General features: G+C 38.7%; 1 long non-coding RNA gene across 2 annotated transcripts; it reads right to left on the bottom strand.

Annotated features, from left to right (window-relative positions):
- Positions 1-2,249: 2,249 nt before the first annotated feature.
- On the bottom strand, positions 2,250-16,276 carry LOC120438813. 2 transcript variants are annotated; one of them, XR_005612174.1, is made up of 3 exons: positions 16,214-16,276; positions 3,410-3,511; positions 2,250-2,308 (listed from the first exon to the last, which is right to left on the bottom strand). It is a non-coding gene; the product is annotated as an uncharacterized LOC120438813 (long non-coding RNA). The 2 variants fall into 2 exon arrangements; XR_005612173.1 differs by lacking the exon at positions 16,214-16,276 and adding an exon at positions 8,789-8,849.
- Between the last annotated feature and the right edge of the window lie 6,691 nt (positions 16,277-22,967).

The raw sequence follows: 22,967 nt of genomic DNA, 5'->3' as shown, positions 1-22,967 counted from the left end.
CAGAGTATTTCTTCAGGTCAAACACATCCAAATATTTTTCTGATGACAGCAAGACAAAGACCAGAGCTGACCACTGAGCAGGAGACAGTTTATCTGTGGAGAGACTTCCTGATCTCAGGGACTGTTGGATCTCCTCCACTAGAGAACGATCATTCAGTTCATTCAGACAGTGGAACAGATTGATGCTTTTCTCTGCAGACAAATTCTTGCTGAGCTTCTTCTTGATGTACTGAACTGTTTTCTTATTGATCTGTGAGCTACTATCTGTCTGTTTCAGGCTACCTCGTAGGAGAGTCTGATTGGTCTGCAGTGAAAGACCCAGGAGGAAGCGGAGGAACAAGTCCAGGTGTCCATTTGGACTCTGTAAGGCCTTCCTCACAGCACTCTGGTAGAAGTGTTTCTCTACAGATTCTCTTGTTTCAGACTTCTGGAAGGTTGGTTGTTGTTCTTCCAGCAGATTGATTCCAAACTTGATGAAGATCATGTGGACATGAAGAGCAGCCAGAAACTCCTGAACACTCAGATGGATGAAGCAGAACACCTTGTCCTGGTACTGTCCTCTCTCCTCTTTAAAGATCTGTGTGAACACTCCTGAGTACACTGAGGCTGCTCTGATATCGATGCTACACTCTGTCAGGTCTGATTCATAGAAGATCAGGTTTCCTTTCTGCAGCTGATCAAAAGCCAGTTTTCCCAGAGACTTAATCATCTTCCTGCTCTCTGGACTCCAGTGTGGATCTGTCTCAGCTCCTCCATCATACTTGACCTCCTTCACTTTGGCCTGAACCACCAGGAAGTGGATGTACATCTCAGTCAGGGTCTTGGGCAGCTGTCCTCTCTTTCTGGTTTTCACCACATCCTCCAGAACTGTAGCAGTGATCCAGCAGAAGACTGGGATCTGGCACATAATGTGGAGGCTTCGTGATGTCTTGATGTGGGAGATAATCTTGCTGGCTTGCTTCTTATCTCTGAATCTCTTCCTGAAGTACTTCTTTTGCTGTAGATCAGTGAATCCTCTGATCTCTGTCACCATGCCAACACAGTCAGGAGGGATCTGATTGGCTGCTGCAGGTCGTGTGGTTATCCAGAGGTGAGCAGAGGGAAGGAGTTTCCCCCTGATGAGGTTTATCAGCAGCACATCCACTGAGGTGGACTTTCTAGGGTCAGTTAGGATTGTAGTTTTGTTGAAGTCCAGAGGAAGTCGACACTCATCCAGACCATCAAAGATGAACACAACCTGGAAGTCTTCAAAGCTGCAGATTCCTGCTTCTTTGGTTTCAGTAAAGAAGTGATGAACAAGTTCCACCAAGCTGAACTTTTCCTCTTTCAGCACATTCAGCTCTCTGAAAGTGAATGGAAATATGAACTGGATGTCCTGGTTGGCTTTGTCTTCAGCCCAGTCCAGGCTGTATTTCTGTGTTAAGACTGTTTTCCCAATGCCAGCCACTCCCTTTGTCAGCACTGTTCTGATTGGTTCATCTGTTCCAGGTGAGGCTTTAAAGATGTCTTCTTGTCTGATTGTTGTTTCTGGTCTGTCTGGTTTCCTGGATGCTGTTTCAATCTGTCTGACCTCATGTTCATCATTGACCTCTGCAGTCCCTCCCTCTGTGATGTAGAGCTCTGTGTAGATCTGATTCAGAAGGGTTGGGTTTCCTGCTTTAGCGATGCCCTCAAACACACACTGGAACTTCTTTTGCAGTGTCAATTTTACCTTACGTTGGCATACTGTAGGAAAATTCTCTGTAAACAAAATACAGAACATTATGCCACATCTTTTTAAAGCGCATATATTTGGTTACATTTTGGTCCATCTCTTAAAACAATAGTTTATTTTTTAAGTAGCTAGAAACTTTATAGAAATCTTCTTACTCTGCAGATGGTTGGCCAGCTCCTCCTGCTTCATTCTCCTCAGGAAATTCAGTGTGATCTTCATGAATGCCTCTCTGCTTCTCCTCTGATCATCATCTTCCCTCTGTCTCTCTAAGCATTCTGGGTAATCTGGACTCAGAACCTTCTGGATCTTCTTCAGCTCATTCTTCACAAAAGTGATGATGTTGTCCTCCAGCAGCTGGAACAGAATATTTATGAATGAGCCAATCAGACTGAAATCATGGAGCCAAACATCAGATCCATGTTGGACACACTGGCAATCCACTGGTCTACAAAGAGCAGCATGGAGATGACTGTGAACAGAATAGATGTAACAGTAGTTGTTGTACATGTACAGACCATAAATATGGAGTGCAGCTGTGTTTGATGCTGCTGGGCAGACTGACCACTGGGAACCTCTGAGCTCTCCTGGTCCACTCTGTGGAGGAACCATGAGAATTAGTTCAAGCACAGGATAAAGATCCAGTAGTTTCCGTTAAAATAACGTAATCTGAATCAACTTTGTCAAGTTTTAAGATCTAAGATTAAGAGAATATTGGTAATTTTTAGTCAGCTTTGATGCCAGGGATGATGTTGCAAAGCTTACAAGAAACTTTGAAACTTCATTAAATTGAAAAACAAAAAAATCAAAATTAAGTTTATGAATAATTATCCTGACTGTGTGCATTAGTATTGAACTTTGAGCTGTGTGTTGTTGCTGCTCTTCACTTTTTTTTAAACTGCTTCTGTCCTGTAATGGTTTGTCAGCTGCTGTGATATCTAAAACAACAGCAGGAGATATTTCATGTCTCTTTGGGACTGAAGTCTTTTTGACCTCAAACAACATGTTATCATTTTGGATTCAGGAGACAGACACTATCTCTACTTTCAAGATTAGACTTAAAACTTTCCTTTTTGCTAAAGCATATAGTTAGGGCTGGACCAGGTGACCCTGAATCCTCCCTTAGTTATGCTGCAATAGACGTAGGCTGCCAGGGATTCCCATGATGCATTGAGTTTTTCCTTTCCAGTCACCTTTCTCACTCAGTATGTGTTAATAGACCTCTCTGCATCGAATCATATCTGTTATTAATCTCTGTCTCTCTTCCACAGCATGTCTTTATCCTGTTTTCCTTCTTTTACCCCAACCGGTCGCAGCAGATGGCCCCGCCCCTCCCTGAGCCTGGTTCTGTCGGAGGTTTCTTCCTGTTTAAAGGGAGTTTTTCCTTCCCACTGTCGCCAAAGTGCTTGCTCATAGGGGGGTCATATGATTGTTGGGTTTTTCCTCTGTATGTATTATTGTACGATCTACCTTATGATATAAAATACTCTAATGCAGTCATTATTGTGATTTGAGCTGTATAAATAAAATTGAACTGAACTGAATACTGACTTACATTTATTCATGGAGATTCACTCTAAGCTTAGCCAATATCGTTTTTTTTTTTTTTAATGAATCTTTGTAACAATCTGAGGATGTTTCAGGTCAGATTTATCCAGGAAACACAAACATGTAAAGGAGTCATCACAGCTCTCTGACCTCGTTGGTCCAGGTTCAGCACTGATGTCTGGAGGTTGAGGTTTGGAGCAGTCAATCCTCGCAGACGGACAGCTGGATCCTGCAGACTGTGACCTCTGACCTCTGCAGGCACAAACATGATAAAAGTCATTGAAGCAGCTGTGATCACACAGACTGCAGATAATGCAGCTGTTTCCTGTGTTGCAAAACAATTTTACCCCGGTTCTTTTATTCGTCGAGGGATCCAGAGATGGCACCGGAACTCAGTAGTCATTTAAAAAAAATCTTTATTCATCTTTATTTCATCTTCATTTAAGCATGCACTTCTAGAAGGGAAGACGAGGCCGGTGTCCCTCTGCAAAATCTTCACCCCTTTGTTAGTCACAGCCAGCTTTATAGAAGCGGCCCCATCATAAATCCCCCCGGTGTGCTGCAAACTCTGTGTCTGTGTCTATTTGCACGAGCACGTGAATGACTGTGTGCACGTACCTGTGTGTATGTCTGTGCACGTGAGTGAATGTGCATGTAAGTGTGGGTGCGTCGTAACAGTCAAAGCACTGTTTGTGTGTGTCTCTGTATATGTGACTTCCTGGGGTTCATAAAAGTAATCTCACCCAAGTTAAACCAAATTCCTCTACACAACATACAAAACAGAGTTAACAGATGAGGGGTCTGAAAAATGCTTTTGCCATTATGTAATCTGTAATTTCCACAAAGTATGCTGATCAGTGTAATTTTCAATGATTAAACTGTAGTAGAGACGAGCAAACATATTGGTAGATCTGAGAAGAGAGAACTTTTGTTATGAAAATGATTTTAATCTTTTACACATGATTGCATTTGAGCTTATTAAAGAGCTGTGGCTCCTGGTCAAGTGAAGGTCAGAAACTCTTGGCCGGCGTTAATGATCAGCCAATACATGGTGAGGAGCACAGGAGCTCTGAAAGGAATCGCAACACACCTGCTGACATGACATACGCCTGGAGTTATTTTTATCTTTTATTACTTATATCCTTTAGAGTTAAGATTTAAGTTTTTATTATTTACACCTTATATCCTTTTGAGTAAGTCTTAAGTTTCATTTATGTTCAGGTTAAGTAAGTTTCTTTCATGGTTTGAGTATCATCATTTGAGTGTGACATTTAGCCTAGAAGTCACTCATAGTTCAGCTGTGTATGAGCTCAGGCCTTATGTCTGGCTAAGACGAGAGGTGTGAGGTGAGCCGGGGTGCAGACGAGGTCATGACACATACATAGCCTACACAGCAGGCACCCACATACACACCATAATAGATCTATTTTGGTAGGTAAGAAGTGAAGATGTGTTTTTGCTGCAATTGCAAATTGTGCCGGCATATTGTCAGATGCTTACAGGAAGTGCACCTGATGTTCGGGGAGATAAGGAGGCGCTCATGGTGCGACACCGGGATGGAGATGAGACGTAATGTTCTTAAAAACTATGTTAAAGTTAGCAGGAACATTTTGTGGTTTAGATTGACGTAAGCTGTATGGTGTCTGTTTTTTGCAAGAGAGGGGGCTTTGTTGTTGTACCCATATAAAACCTTTGTCTAATTATTGTAAGTTCAGTTCGATGGCTGACTTTGCCCAGCTTCGGACTCCACGCGTGTAATCAATAAATCTTTGCTTTGATCACATCTTCTGGACCAGAGTTGTTATTTGCTTGTGAGCCCTCCGTACTCCTTTTCTCCAACTTTTGAACCTTAACACAGATTACAAACACTGAGACTCCCACTGTGCATCCACTGGGCCATTGGCCTCTTGTTGTTTTACATTTACAGATCAGGTGGAGAGTCTCCTGCAAGCCTACTTCTAAGTTATGGCAATTATGAGTTTTTATTAAAGGTACAAGCATCAGCATCAGCAACCCCCAACTGTAGCTTCCTGTCCCCTTTTATGACAGCAGACCCCCAGTGTCAATAAATTCCTTTCTCTCTAAACAGTTACACACTCTCGGGTCACAGCTAAACCAAACTGAAACACAGAGACAAATCCTTTCCTATTCATCTGATCTAAACAAATTTAACACATTCCATTCTAATAATTATTTTCTTGTACTCACACCTATCAGTAACATCCTCTTAGATTAGAGTTCAGCTTTTTACAGGAAAACTGGACAAAACTGATTTTTGTTACAAATTCATTTTTATTTCCTCTCAGCTCACAAACACCAGAATCAACACTGATTATAACGTCAGTGCAGAATTATTTCTGTTAACTAATTTCTGTTAACTTCTGTTAACTAACTTCAAATAGTGAGTTCAGTTCTATGACCCCGTTGGAGCATATCAGAGACATTTGTGCACATTAACTGCATGTTGTGGGTCAAATGTTTGTGCATGTTGGAGGTATTCCTTCTTTGTAGTGATCAGTGTTGGGTCATTACTCAAAGTCATTATCACACATATTGCACAGAAGACTTTAATTAAAAGTAATTCAGTACATTACTTAATTACTCCAAGGAGAAAAACATTCATTATACTACCCATTACATTACTGTCATTGTTGTGACTACTTTTATGAATCATAACATAACATCTGTTTTTTTCTTTAAAACAGTGAGAATATACTCACCTAGTTTTGCTATGTAAATTTCTAATTAATTTTACTTTTGGAAAAGTGATTAGTTTGGTATATTTTGTTCCCTCCCATTAATAAGAGCATGTTGTGCGAATGTGGTGGAATTTTTTGACCACATTTTGAACTTGTCAAATCAGATTAAGTTAACTTTTTTATGTTTAAATTTATGTTTAAGTAGTAATAATAAGGACTCATTGAGTTACCATATATTTTCAAAGAATCACGTCAGAAGAACGTTCTGAAACAAACCACTTGTTGCCACCCATGGCCTTTTCTTGGACTATTTTTCTGTTCTGAAACTTAAAAGGCTGTGACAGTCATGTTACTATGTAAAATGAGCTGAAACACTGTCTCAGAATGACCATTTAACAACATAAACCTGAGGCTAACACCCCACACACCAACACAGATCCTATCCTGATGAAGACACACGTGATCTTTCTCTGAGTGTTTATGAAAACAAATCAAAGATGAAACCAGCACAAAGACACTTCAAAGTGATTCTACTGTGGAAACATGAACAGGTAGAAACCTGCAGCCTGACTGCTCCTCACTGTTAAGTATGAGGGGCCGTACAAGCCAAAATTCATTCTTTCACTCTCACACACATACATTCTTCTCTCACACACATATATTTTCACTCTCACATACATACATTTTCATTTATGCATTCCTACATTTTGCTCTCATTTACATGCATTCAATATGCATTTAATCTGACAAATAATATATGTATGTAAGAAGAGAACGCATACATGTCTGAAGAAAATATATGTATGCAAGAGAATAATGTATGTGAATGAAAGAGTATAGTGGAAACGGAAGGTTGGGGGTCTGTACCGCTGTGATTGGCTGAGAAGCACGCGCGGGTCACTTTCAAGTGTCTGACAGCATTGAGGGGGGAGAAGAAACTTGAGTTCTTCAGCAAGCTATCGGGGTGTTAAGAAATATTTTATCATCTCCTGAAACGGTCACGTCGGTGTCACTTGATCGAGAGCAGCAGCTTTTACAGCTGTGGCTCCAGCAAACATCAGCTGATACTAGAAACTAATTTAAAATAAATTCTAACAACAGCTGATCAAGCTTGAACGTGCTGCTGTTGTTTAGCGTGACATCCGCTGGTTTCCTCTTTCTGGCGCAAAGTGGGAGATAAACAAACAAGAGAGACGATCAGCTGATCATTGATCGGTTTCATGATTGAAGTAGCAACAGGAGAGGGAGAGAATGAGGGGAGAAAAGGCAGCTGTGCAACGTAAAAACAGAATAAATCCAGCTTTGTCTCTTTTTTCATTCTAGCTGATGTACGGGACTAATCGCGTTCCTTTTCCTCTCAATACGGATGTATTGTAATTGGTCCAGCCCAGAGTTAATCATGAGCAATTGGCTAATCCACCACCTTTCACTGTTTATACCGTTACAAAAACAAACAAACATAAAAATGAAAAATCACCATCGGCCCACCAGGCAAATGCCCAGTATGCCCATGGCCAGTCCCGCTATACAGTCAGCTGGTGGGTAACAGGCATCTCCGAAAACATTAGAGCGCTTATGGAAACATGTGATGTCTTGATGAATCAAGCAGATATTTGAAGTTTACACAGCACCATTCTCGCATGAAAATATCTTAAAAGTTTATTTTGTGACCTATGGCGTTATTCTGTGTGCCACAAAACCAGCCAATCACAGACTTGGATGCAAAAATATCTCATTGGCTGTTCTGGTCTCCAATCAGCTCGAAATGACGAATCCCAGATTCCATTTCGTCCAAAACTCAAACAAGGCAGTGGCAGAGGAACACAGAGTGGCGGAGTTTGAAATATTACTCTTTCTGGGTCACTATGGCGTTATTTTTGTGCCACTATTCTGAGCGCACGTGAAACAAAAGTTGAGCCCGTCCCATCTCGATCAAGTGACAACGATGTGACCGTTTCAGGAGATGATAAAATATTTCTTAACACCCCGATAGCTTGCTGAAGAACTCGAGTTTCTTCTCCCCCCTCCATACTGTCAGACACTTGAAAGTGACCCGCGCGTGCTTCTCAGCCAATCACAGCGGTACAGACCCCCTGCCTTCCGTTTCCACCAAACTCCTTCATTCACATACATTACTCTCTTGCATACATATATTTTCTTCAGACATGTATGCGTTCTCTTCTTACATACATATATTATTTGTCAGATTAAATGCATATTGAATGCATGTTATTCAGAGCAAAATGTAGGAATGCATAAACGAAAATGTATGTATGTGAGAGTGAAAATATATATGTGTGTGAGAGAAGAATGTATGTGTGCAAGTGAGAGTGAAAGAATGAATTTTGGCTAATAGTTAAGTGAGATATATATATATATATATATGTGTATATATATATATGTATGTATATATATGTATATATATATATATATATGTATATATATATATATATATATATATATATGTGTATATATATATATGTATATATATATATATATATATATATATATATATATATATATATATATATATATATATATATATATATATATATATATATATATATATATATATATATATATATATATATATATATATATATATATATATATATATATATATATATATATATATATATATATATATATATATATATATACACACACATATACATATATATATACACATATACATATATATACACTCTGTAAGGACACAGAGCTGGGTGGAGGTCCAGGTGGGTTCCTGTGAATAATGATGTAGCAGTGATGTGAGTGCTGAGCTGTGACATGGAGAAGAGTCATGGACAGTTAGAGATGGTCATCTCACCTCTGAGCTTTGGTCTGGCTCTCATGTTCCCCACACAGAGTGCTTTTAGAGGAGGGACTCCCTCTCTCTGTCCTCACACTGATCCATGCTGCTCAATTCAGCTCACACACACTTTCTAGCTTCACCTGCAGAGGAAACACAAATCATTCATGTGCACATCAACTGAAATCCTCCTTTCCATCATGTGTGCTGTCCAAATATCAGCTGCTTCTTTCCTGCTTCATCTCAGTGTCAGCTGAATGCAGTCAGACAGCAGTGTGAGGCAGAGGAAGCTGCCATCAGCTGCTCTACTATCAGTCCACTAGATGGAGCCTGAAGCACACACGATGCGTTCACTGACACACACTGATTCACTGTGACTGGAAGCTTCAGTCCATTAATATTCAGACAGTTTATCTTTAAACTTTTCAGCTGATCCAAGACTCCAAGAGGATCTGCAGAGTTCAAAGCTTCACTCTAATTATTTCTCTATAGTTTTAACGGGAAAAATCTTTCTAAGCTCCTTAGAATGCAATAGGTGTATTAGTGCTGGGCGATATATCGAGTTTTTTAAAAATATCGATATATTTTCATACGAGATATAAGATGTGACAATATCGTTTATATCGCTATAGTCTATGTTACGTTATAACTATACTTGTGGAGCCGCAAGTTTGCCTCTCTTCCGTCCATTTTTGTCTCTACGCTGCGTTACTGGGCCTTGTCTCTCCTTCAGTGAACAACTCCCCCTCCTCCCCCAAAGCTTCACCTGCAGACAACGACAAGATGAACACGGCAAATCTCCGTGTTACTGTGGATTGCCCCATGCTTGGGGCTGGACGGCGTCAATGTGTTAGAGAGCTAACCGCGCTAACGAGCTAACCGCGCTAACGAGCTAACCACGCTAACGCCATGCACAGCCTGAAATCCTTTCATTCTCTCAAAAGTTGACCACGCGCATTATGTATGAATTCTGGTTGTGCTTGATGACCGCGAACAGTTTTTCATGTGCTAGACGGCGCACAGCAATCTGTCAAAAAATGTTTCAGTACGACTTTGGTGAGCTACGGAGCTGCACCGCTTGATAGATTGTCGGAGCATTACGGCTACCGTAGTGGAGCCTCGCGGAGTGATACGTACTGTGCTTCAACGTAATATTACCGTATTGTGTGTGTATAAGGATCATAAATGGCTCCTGTGCAGAGACACGGTTAAGAGGATTTCAAATTGCAGGCTGTCAGTCATGCAGTAGAACTTGGGAGCAGCTGTGAAATCTGTCTCTTTGTTATTATGCTCAGCATCTTTTAGTTTACATTTTGACTGCACAATTGTGAGCTTTTTGTTATGCACAAAAACAACATTGTGTTCTTTTATTTATGGAGCATTATTATTTAATAAACGCTGATAATTTATTAGAGTAAATTCTTCATGTACATCTACGCTGTATGTTAATAAAAGTGCCTGTGTGACATCTAGGACACAGCTTTGACTAAACTCTCTTTTTGTTCTTACCTTATGGCTTAAAGAAAATAAATATCGAGATATATATCGTATATCGCCATCCAGCTAAAAAATATCGAGATATGAATTTTGGGTCATATCGCCCAGCTCTAAGGTGTATGTTGCTGGGGGGGTTTCTCATGATGTGCTAAGTGTTTCTTTTTAGACACTTTTTTTCACTCACTATATCTTTATACACCCGTCTGCATTTAATCATTACTTATTATTGATCTCTGTCTCTCTTCCATAGTGAGTCTTTGTCCTGGCTTCCTCCCCTCACCCACAACCAGTTGCTGGAGGTTTCTTCCTGTTAAAAGGGAAAACTTTTCTTTATCATCATCATCATTTATTTATATAGCACTTTAAAGTTGTCACGTGAGCAGATGTAGACACAACTATCCGGCCCTGCAGCCATATCCAGCACTGGGCCCAGACCCGCCATCTGACCTTGGCTGGAGATAAGCAATAGTTTGGAATCCAGATGGGGACGAAGTGTCTAAACAGTTCTGTTATCAGGGAGAGAATTTGTTGTTGTTCACTCACTATGTGTTAATAGACCTCTCTGCATCGAATCATATCTGTTATTAATCTCTGTCTCTCTTCCACAGCATGTCTTTATCCTGTTTTCCTTCTTCACCCCAACCGGTCGCAGCAGATGGCCGCCCCTCCCTGAGCCTGGTTCTGCCGGAGGTTTCTTCCTGTTAAAATGGAGTTTTTCCTTCCCACTGTCGCCAAAGTGCTTGCTCATAGGGGGTCATATGATTGTTGGGCTTTTCTCTGTATTTATTATTGTGCTATCTACTGTACAATATAAAGCGCCTTGAGGCGACTTTTGTTGTGATTTGGCGCTATATAAATAAAATTGAATTGAATTGAATTGAATTGAACAGCCCTGAGACCACAGCTGGCGCCGATATGGTAGCTGAATGATGGTGGTTTTCCTTTAGTGTGAACAAATGCACCTCAATTTTAGAGTTGATCTAAATGTCCATCACTGGTCTCTCAATCTCCCATTGGAGAGCCATGAGCTCCTCCAAGATGTTGTCAAATTTGCGCTCAAAGAGCATGATCTGAGTATTCACGACATCCGTGAGGTTCTCCGAGATCTTATCCGTGTTGCGTTGCATGAACAAAGTTTGAGAAGTCACAGCTCGTCCCATTGTTTCCATCATAGCAGACAGCCTTGTGGGGTCTTGAACAGCCATTACCTTTTTCTCTAATCTTCGATAAGCCAGGGCCAAGCCAGCTCTGAACAGCAAGAGCCCAGTTATCATGGTGCCAAAAGGGTAGATGTCTTCAATGTCCTCGATTGATAATCCCACCAGGCACACGACCCTCCAGTTATGCCACCCGTCAATCATGTATCCGGCAGGGAACGTCCCACCAGGACACTCGGGCTCACAGTTGATCAAATCCATAATTCACCTTTTAGGTTTTTGAGAACAGAGCGTGTGACTCTTCCAGAGTAAAAAAGTAGACGAGACTAGACAAGGACATGAGAAGCAAATCAGAAAAGATATGGTAGAGGGAGAGCGAAAAAAGTGTGTCCGCCTTCCTCAAGGGCCAAATGGGAACATTACATAATAATAATAATAATAATAATAATAATAATAATAATAATAATGATAATAATAAAGGCTAATAAAAATAAATGTTTAATGATAATAAATAATGTTTAATTAATGTTTATTAATGGATGACAATTGATCTGTAACGTGATGTCATGGTATTTATGTGCATAGTAAAACTGATCAAATAAAGATATTAACTTCTATCAGCAGAAAATAAAAAACGGAGTGTTTTTCAGTCTCTCTATTTCAATGTGAAACTGGAAAAATGAACAATTTGAAGCAAATAAATATTGGTTTAAATGTAAATTGGGTTGGGTTTTTTTTTTTCAATTTCACTGGAGTGAATATGAACTGCAACTCTGAGTTTTAGAAAATTAAACCTCAGTGACCTTTTCTTTTTCATAGGAAAGACATAAAAAGACAAAGTCATTTGGCTATTTAAATATTTTCATCTCCTATTGTCTTGTAATATATTTTTTGTTCTTTATAAACAGTAGAATTGCTCCTCTGTGCCTAATCTTAACTATAAATGTCAAAAAATAACATTACATGCTCTAGTTTAGTGGCTGCTTGGCTCGGATATGGGGCTATCTAAAATATAAAAATGCAAATACTTTACTTTTAGGCTCTAAGCTGTTTGCTAGCTTCATTTTAATAATGAAACGTCTAACCCGACTCATCAGAATCTTGGAGATGTCGGCTTTCTCACCTGACATCATGTACAAGCACACTCCGTTGGGGCTGAAAGCCGACATCTCCAAGATCCTGATGAGTCGGGTCAGTGCTATGTGTTTACATATTTGTGTGGAGTCTGTTTATCCTAAAGGCTACAATACAAGGGGAACTCACTACAGCCACCATAAATCTATCTTACAGGATCACTGCTGACTCACAGCAACACTTAGAGCAACCTGAAGGGGGCGCTGCTCCCACTCCAGTCTGTTGGCTGATTTGATGAGACTCAAACAGCAACACAAGTGGATTCAGTGATCCATCAAGGAAATATGAACTTAATAACCTGACTGAATCAAGCACATTACAACTAACATTACTGTCATTTTATTTTGAAAGGACCGACAGGAAACAGAAGCACACTGCTGTGTGTGACTTTAATGGAGAGATAACGTTTTTCTTCCATGAAATAAAAAAAACAGTTTGCTTTGCGGCGAAATCAATGAAACATCAGCTGTTCATCAAAGTGTTCGATTCCAGTCAGTCAATAATCTATAATCATGTGGATTTGTCTTCAAACACAAGAGTTATCAAAGTTTGTCCTGAAATAAGAGCTGATCATTTGATCCAAACATTATTAGCAGAAACAAACAGTAAAAATGTTAAAGGAGGAAACAAAGCAAACTTACAGTTTCGTCACACACCAACAACAAGCTCCACTCCACACCTGGACACTAAACACGGACACACAGGTGAGCTGCTTCCTGAAATGAGGCGGGACTCCACCTGAAGACTGTGAGAAGGCCACACCTTCATGTGATCACTCCAGAAATATGTCGTCTGACTGCTCAGACTGATCAGAGTGAACAAACTGATCACAGCTTGTGTCTGACTCTTAAAGCTATAAAAGAGTGTCAGCCCCAGCTCACAGGTCAAAGGTCATCCTACTGATAAAGTCATCGCGCTCAGTGACATCAGTGTGCTCGAAATAAACTGAAATGATCCATTTAGTGAGCTGCTGTTCTGCTTTCCAAGCTGGAAATGTGCTTATGTGCTTCAGGACGTGCCATAAAACCAGAAATATTATTACTATATTTAAGAACTCAGACGCCATCTCCAATAGCCATAGTAACAGTTACCATTATTTACATCCTGGAGGATGTCATCACCCTTCACAGGGCACTGAGCCATCTGGAGAACAGGAAGCGCAATGTCAGGATGCTCTTCATGGACTACAGCTCAGCTTTCACAGGATCCCCACAGAGCTGCATTTTCAACCCCCTACTGTACACCCTGTACACCAACACACCCAACCAATGTCGTGATTAAGTATGCCGATGACACCACCGTGGCTAGGTGGAGGTTGAGGTAGAACTCATCATGGACTTCACAAGGCATTGACAGGTCCACTCCCCTCTCATTATAAATGGAGAATGGGTGGAATCTGTCTCCACCTTCAGGTTTCTGGGCACCACATCTCTTTTCATCACATAACTTTATTCGTTTCAAATATACAAGTCCAAGCTTGCTGTACTTGGCACTTAGAAAAGATGAGCTGGTACCTGAAATGAGTCAGAACTCCACCTCTGATAGAAACAAGAGAGAGGAGAGTATGCTGATTTTCACAATAAGAGCATGTGTTTCAAGAGGACTTTGATGTATGTGGATCCACAGAAGGATGAGATGGAATGAAGTTACCTGACACATGTTTAAGTCCTACAGCAGTTTGTGAAACAGTCCTGTAAAAGTAATTATGTTTTGTGTTCGCACACACAAACTGTACGTTCATGTGATTAATTCAGAAGTAATGCACTTTAATAGGAGAGTGTCACCATGGTGACCAACAAAACAAAGTTTATGGTTGTATTTTAATCTAAACCATGATTTTCTTTGTAAACATAACCCAGCAGCTTCAATGCTGAATTTTAACAAAGTCTTTTAATTGATCTCATATTTAATGAATCTATTCCATTTAATTTACATATTAATGGTTTATTTCACATTTTGTGACAGAGTCTCTTTATCTGCTGTGTCCCTGAAGAAAATGATCTAATGGAACAAACTACAGGTACAGGTTATTTCACACCACAGACTTTATTTCAGCTCTAAAATGAGTTTAAATTAAAACATTTTCATTAATTTATATATATATATATATATATATATATATATATATATATATATATATATATATCTTAGCTTATATAACCTTAATCTATTAAAAAACTGGATTAAAGTGAGCCGGCTTTCTGTAGATGGAGAAATAAAACAGTAATTACAGATACAACTTTGGAGGTATAGACATATTACATTATTGTGTTTTTTAGTACAGAATAAGTATAAAAAAGTATTTATGAGCTGCAGCTTCAGAAGAATAATTATGCTCTGAGGAAACCTTCAGGTAACGACAATGTGCACATTGTACTCGTCTGAGCAGCTCAACAGAATCTGACAGTTATCTAAATCTGAGTGATGCACAAGTTTGAATGGTTCACTCTGATTATTGTTTATGTGACAGTCAAATGTATGGATTCACTTCCAGTGTGTCTGTTTGTCTTTGAACAATAAATCTGTGGGCATGTGACGATGTTTGACACACAGTAACATGAATCTACAGCAACATGAATCATTACTGGTGTAATGTTTGACGTGTTTTCACGGCAGTTTTAGTGCAGCTGTTCAACATGTTGAAGCTCCTCAGTTAACAACCAAAGCCTCTCAGGTTTTTTTTTTTAATAATCATGTTTGTTTTAGAGATTGTGGCCATGCTGCGTTTGCTGTACAAAAACTAATTTCACAGACGAAACTGTGACTTTCATTAAATGCAACTAAAGGCTCCAAATGCACAAAACCAGGCAGGAAATGAAACTGAAAACTACTTCTATTATTTAATAATTTTGTTGATGGTGGTAAAAGATCCAAGGAACAAAACCCATGAATCCGAGATTAAAACAACAAACATCCTTAAACAGCACAGACACGTCATCATAATATTTTGAACAAAACAAGCAAACAAACCTCATCAGTAATCAGCTGATTACTGATGATAGCTGTTTTATAAAATGAATTGTTTTAATAAATAAAACCCACTGATAATATCAGTGTGTGTTTGTGTGTGTACTTCAATAATATGTTTCTGTCAGTGATCTATTCAAATAACTGGATGTCATCTTCTCAAGACGTGATCATAATTCAGGAAACACGTCAATGTTAAATTTTGAAATACATGTGACAGTTTCAGAGACTCGATGGATGTTGTGAATTGTGTAGGTGAGCACGCAGCAGCAGCTGTCTGAGCTGAATAAAGATGAAGCATGTTTGCTTATTTTGTAAATAAAGGAACATCCATCCATCCATTCGCTTATCCTTTCCAGGGGCGCTGGAGCCTATCCCAGCTGTCATAGGGCGAGAGGCGGGGTACACCCTGGACAGGTCGCCAGTCTGTCGCAGAACTTACACACAGGGATAGACAACCATTCCCGCTCACCCTGTATTATATAACACACTCCAGTGTAGATATATATATATATATATAGTGTATATCACTATACCATATTGATTTTAAATTACTAAGTAATAATAACAGTTACAATAAAAACCTGGACTCTGATCAAACACACCTGCAGGCTGTAAAAACATGAGCTGAACAAACAGTAAAATTCCTAAAGACAAACCGTTAAAGGAGGAAACAAAGCAAACTTACAGTTTCTTCACACACACCAACAACAAGCTCCACTCCACACCTGGACACTAAACATGGACCCACAGGTCAGCTGCTTCCTGAAAATAGGCAGGACTCCACCTGAAGACTGTGATTGGGCCACACCTTCATGTACTGGTTTCAAAATATGTCGCCTGACTGCTCAGACTGAGTTCACATGCTGACGTGTAATGACATGAACTGATGTTTCTTTAAAGCTCATTTCAACCTGTTGAAGTCATGAATGAAAGTGCAGACTGAGAGTGGATCACATGATGTCTAAGGTGTGTCATGTGACATGTTCAGTATTGTCACACATGTCTAGATTGTCCCTGATATCATAACTGCTCAAACACTGATGATTATATTTGAAGAATTATTACTGATGGCAGCAAAGTTTGAATGGAGCTCTCTGTCTGTGCTGATTTGTCGCCCTCTGGAGGTCAAAACACAAACTGCATGATGTCACTGTAACCACCACAGTGACAGGAAGTGTTTTTAAATGATGAAATATGTCAGTGATGCTGATAGTGTGTTCATCACAGACGTTCAGGCTTCATGTTGACATGAATCAAAGCAGAGAAACTGGAATTGTAGAATTATAGGGATTATTTTACATAACCATCATCTTTATCATTGCATTAATTATCATTTCATCCAAGCATTTATTGAAGTGCTGGCATTAGGTTATAATTTGTATTACAGGGGTTATCATAATCAAATATTAACATGTTTATTACAGGTTGTTCTAAAATTTAAAGGTTTTCGAATGTTTTTATATTCTTACACATAGTCTTCAGTGGGGGAGAAGCTGACTGCAGGCTGACAGGAAATGCGTCTGCAGAGCATGTTTTGCAGAAGTGAAACCGAAAGCAGAGTGAGTGCAAGCCAAAGAGCAGGGTGTTATTATGCATGTAACACACACGCCAAGAGGGATCACTGATAGGGGAAAGTTCAAATTGTTTTGCTTAGGGTGGCTTTTAGACTATATTAGGAGGAGCAAACATACACTGTAAAATATAACTTGTTGTTTCAACTTAAAAATATGAGGTAAAGGGCTGCCTTAAAATTTTAAGTTAAGTCAAGAAATAGAGTTTGTTCTTATAACACAACCAATTGTTATCTTAATGAAAAATCACATGTTGTCTAAACTTTTGTCTTAGTTTAGTTGACTGAGATTTGTTAGTCAGTTCAACTCCTTTAATTGTCATTTTTACTTGGGAAAACCCTTTCAGCTAAATTAAAATAATCTATTGTTTAAACTCTTGTCCTAGTTCAGTTGACTTGGGTTTTTAGTTAATTCAAATACTTTAGTAGTTCTTTTAACTTAGGAATCTATTTTAGCTTAACTAACATAATCTGTTAGCTAAGTTGATTTAAGTTTATTAACTGAGCTCCTTAAGGTAGCTGAGTGAACTTGTAAATCAGTTTCATTTTAATTATCAGAGTTGATTGACTGGATGTAAAGAAAAATGTGTATTAAACATCTTAAGTTTTGTTTTGTTTTTTTAGCTTTCTAACATCCATTTCAGCAAAACTACCTGTTAGGTTTATCTTAGATCTCAGGTTTAAATATCTACATTCCTTTAAATTAATTTTCTGTTTACAGAAAAAAAAATAAAACCCCACAGATTCCATTAAAGTCTATCTGATCATTTCATACAGAAAGTTTGTTTTAAGAACATGACAAGACAATTACTCATGAGCACCCAACATTCACCATTTATTGTTCCATCTTAGTCATCTGAGAAACAGAAAAATCAGTGACGTAGCTCATCAGGCTCACAATCCATCAAAACTCAAAGGTTGCTCCTGTGAAACAATAAATTTGAACTTGGTCTTGAGCCCAGTTTGGGTGAAGATTAAATTCTGACCAATACTCTAGGAGCAGTAGTGATTCTTGTGAAGTAACAACACAAAGTCTGCATTAATGTAATGTATCAACGGAACACTTGCTATTTTAGAAAAGTTATTCTTTACATTTGCAAAATTTTTAAACTTCATTGTGCTCAGTCACACCTGTTAGCATAAAACTTGAAATATTAAAATAGTACAAAACCTTTGATAAGTGACAGTAAAGATCAGTTTATAACAACTAAGACATCAAACTCTTGTATTTGTCTTCGTTTACAATTGCAACAAATTCCACAGAACCAATATCTCTGAAAATGAGTGCATGCTTCTGAAACATTTGATAATATGGATATTTCAGAAACATCAGTTTGAGTCTGCTCAATTGCAAAACAAAGGAAAAACTACTGACTTGCATGAGATAAGCATCTGCAAAGTCCAGCATTATATTGTTGTTCACCTAAGTTTCTTAAACCATGAACAAATGAGTAATTGTCTAATCTGGAATGTAAAGTGTAGTCATTTAGTGACATACAAAAGTGAGAATGAGAACTTGCAAGAATAAAAAACAAACAGTAAAATAAAACTGTCCTTAACACTAAGGATCATACAATTACAGTTCTGCATGGCTTTCTGCAAGAGTCTGTTTCTTAGACCATGCACTAGTGAGATGCACTGCCTTCCACCAATGTTCATTAGGATGTTCTGAATGACTTCAAAGATGTCCTTAAGTTCCTTTGGATAGTCTATGTTGAGGGCAAAAGAAGGCCCATCAGCATGGAAATGGCACTTGAGACATTCCTCAGATTAGACAGGATTACTGCCGCCTCAAGGACAACCATCACATCGATGATGTCTTCTTCTTTCACCATTGCAATGCCAACTTTCATCCTCTTAGAAAACGTGTCTTCAATACCTGTCGGCTATAAAAGGGTTCAAAGACAAAAAAAAAAAATTACACAATTACAATTACACAATATCCCTTGTGCTTAACAATTCATGTCTTTCCAAAGAAGAGCCATACTGATGCCTTGGATGATGGTGATTGGCTTTGAGTAACACTTATTAGTTGTTAAAGTTTTTTCAGAATGAGATATGCACCCCCATGTTACAAATCCATTTCTTGCTTTAAACAAAGACCATGTTCATAAATAACTGAGCATGTCTTCAATTGCAGAATTCAAACAAAATTTTCAATTTAAATGGTAAATGGCCTGTATTTGTATAGCGCTTTACTAGTCCCCTAAGGACTCCAAAGTGCTTTACACATTCAGTCATTCACACACATGGGTGGATGACTGAATCGTGGCTGAAAAGAGTTGACAGTTCGTCTTATAATTGGAAGGTTGCCGTTCGAGCCCCGGCTCCGACAGTTTCAGTCGTTGTGTCCTTGGGCAAGACACTTCACCTGTTGCCTACTGGTGGTGGTCAGAGGGCCCGTGGTGCCAGTGTCCGGCAGCCTCGCCTCTGTCAGTGTGCCCCAGGGCGGCTGTGGCTACAATGTAGCTTGCCATCACCAGTGTGTGAATTTAAATCTACTTATGCTAAATATTGGCTGTGCTCTAAACCAAATCTGGCTGAGAATACATGAAATGTGCAAACTGCAGCTACACTACAGGATCAGATTGTGGCTCCATAGACAATGCTTCTTTAATCAGTTTATTGATTAAAGTTTATTTTTCCCCTATATTAACAGCATGAAAAAAAGAGCATATAGACATGGCTGAACAGGTTGCATAATTGGCACTGAATATCAACATCCACCTTTACCCAGCTGCCCAATGACTCTGGGCCAGTAACCTTTAATTGCTTACCCAGTCTACACAGTCTCTTTTCCAGGGTCCAGGACATTTCACCAAAGTATTGCCCCCCACAGCTGTAGCAGCCACTGCAGCCCCTTAAATATCCTAATATCTCTGCCATTACAATATACAATGTGAGAAATCAAACGTAAAGCTGAAGTGAACAGTACAGCAGCGAAATGTCAAAGACCCTGGTGAAGACATGAATAAACACAAGACACTAATAATATCAATGCTAGCTTGCCAGTTAGTTTCTCTGAAACCCAGACCAACTCCAGTGTCAAAGATCTTGTAATAATACATTTGGTGAGGAAAAAGTACACATGTTATCATGTGGCATCTATTGTTTCATAGATGCCACATGTTTCATTTAAAATCCACTGTGGTGCTGTCATTATTAAATTTACTAAAAGAAACAATGCTAACCTTCACAGTCTTGAAAGTGTGTGAGGGATCTTCCTTTAGAAAATGAGGTCCTCTGTCCTCTTCCTTTGTGTAGGGCTCTGGTCAAAGAAGTCAAAAGAAAACAAAAACACTTTTTAAACAGTGTTTATGAAGCATGTAGACAGCTCCAAATTCACAGCTTTTTGATACATAATTCCATCAATATATGATTATCATTGGAGATTTTGAATCAGGCTTATCAGGACATTCAAGTAGAATATGATATCCAACCTACCACCACTATACATAGATTCTGTAAAAGGTACCACACTAAATGTCCGGTTGTGAAATATGATGACAGACTTTACTTATCAGCTTTCTTTCAATGAGTTCATCAGTTGAACTGGATAACCTAAAACTTAAACAAAGGAGAACATTTCGCAGTTGAACACTTACATCATCTCCGAAGCATCTTATGAGCCTAGTTAGGCCTCCTATGCCGCTCTTTATTTTGTACAGCTCCACGAACCTCTCCATAATGGTCAAGCACAGCAAAAAGGAACCCTTTCAGGTCAACAGATGTAAGACGGGCAAATTCTGCTTCAACCTGAGCAATAGAAGAAGAGGGGTGGAGAGTACAGGCAGAATAAAAAAAAAAGATTCTTTGAGACCCAAATTTAAGCAAACAGTCATCTGAGGCCCATTAGAGAAAACACAAACACACAAAAGCAAACAAACAAAAGATGCACTTTACCTGCCGTTCAGCAAACAAGGAAGTTCAGAGAACAATAAGCTCTGTCTTGAAATCTTTTAAAGTAGAATGATTGTGAAAATGACTTATGTGATGTAAAACTTTAGTAAACGTGCGATTAAAAGAACACTGAGTAAAAGGACAAGTAACAATTTCCTTATTCCTCAGATGTTTACCTTGATGAGCAATACTGTTTTAGTCCAACTGCCTCATTAAAGTTACACAACAGGCTTTTTACATTAAAGCCAGCAAGTCCATTACATACTCCCTTTTAGATCTGAAATACTGTGCAGATTCTGTGTATATGTAGTGGACAGCAATTTACCCAAAAGAGTGCAAAGTTTGCAAGTCCACCTCATTTAAATGACAAAGACAGATGTGATCATCTAGACCTGTGAAAATAAATTAATGACAAACTTGCAGTTATGGATGTTATTACAACCACAAGAACCTAAACAGTCTGCTCCATTGCTTTTGTTAATGAATCATTTGTTGGTAACACATCTGAATATTTAGTTTATGCCACCTGCATGTGATCATCAATTGTGCCATATTACTTCTTAAGAAGTACCCTGACACTACAATCTTTATATCATTTGTTCTACAGAGCTATTAAGTTACAATATAATCTGTGGTGTTTCCAGTATGACAAAATGCACAAATTGTAACTTACCATTTGACTCCACTGACAAAAATAAATCCCCAGCATCAAGTTTGGCTTCACAGACCTAAAATAAGTAAAATAAAAATATGTTATAATTATATTGTTTTCGCCATTTATTCATGTTTGCTAATTTTCTGACATATAAACAATGTTAGTTTTGTTACAATACAGAGAATGCAGTTTAATTAAAAGGTAAATTATGCACAAAAAAAAAACTTCTGCAGTATACCATGCCAAAATCAGTGTCTCTGATGCCAATTATTTTATCACTACAGCTCTTTTAGTATGGAAACTCACACAAACTAGTCATACTGATCACAAGAGTTCAAAAATAAGTCAAAATAGTGAGCTGTTGTTAAGCATAAAGCATTTCAGGGTAACAAATAACTGCACAATATAATTAAAGCAAAAATAAACACACTGGAGGACTATCTGATAAAAACTAATATAACGCTGGTTTGTAGACCATATCTTGTCTCAGTCCTCAGTGCACTCTTGCAGCTTAGCATGCAGCAGTTAATAACAACTTAAGTGATTACATAGGGGTAAACAGATGACAACAAGCATCCGAGTCCTGCCAAAAGTTCTTTTGAACCCAGTCAGTTATTGGAAATATTGCCAAAATGAACTTCCACCAAAATACAACAGCCTGTGAACTTGAAAGAAATTTACAAGTACAGAGACAATATGAAATAAGCTTTATTAATTAGCTGAGTTAGCTTGCTAATATCGCAACAGTGGTTGAGTGCACAACCTTAAAGCTAGCGGCACAATACTTGTGATTTGGTCAGTGCCACATTAAACCCATAAAAAGGCCATATGTCAGTTTATTAGGTCAAGTTTGGTCATGACATACAAGCTGGACCTTGTCGGCTAAAAGCTACATTAGCTAAAGCAAACATTTCGGTAAAAGAAAAAACACACATCATGCCATAAATTCAAAACATGTTCCAACTTTTGTAGCTCTCTTTCCTTATAGTTATAACCAATGTTACTCACCTTGAAAGCATATTCCAAAGAAGACGATTAGAAAACGTCCAAGTAAAGTGAGCATGTCGTTAACCGCCAATTCCCCATGATGCACCTCGGTAGCAGTCACGTGAGGCAGTTTTGAATCCTGCTGTGCTCAACTTACCCACATTGTCAAGTTCACATAAGTTGCTGATTTAGCTGGACATGAGTTTTCAAGTTAGCTTTTTTTTGGTGTAATTGGGACGTTTTTAACTTGTAATTCTATGTTATAACAACAACTTCAGTCATCTATCGTCAAACTGATATAGAATAATATGTTGAAATAACAAACAT

The sequence above is a fragment of the Oreochromis aureus genome, linkage group 3 (assembly GCF_013358895.1).
Source record: "Oreochromis aureus strain Israel breed Guangdong linkage group 3, ZZ_aureus, whole genome shotgun sequence".
Lineage (NCBI taxonomy): Eukaryota > Metazoa > Chordata > Actinopteri > Cichliformes > Cichlidae > Oreochromis > Oreochromis aureus.
This window is presented reverse-complemented; position numbering and strand designations above follow the sequence as displayed.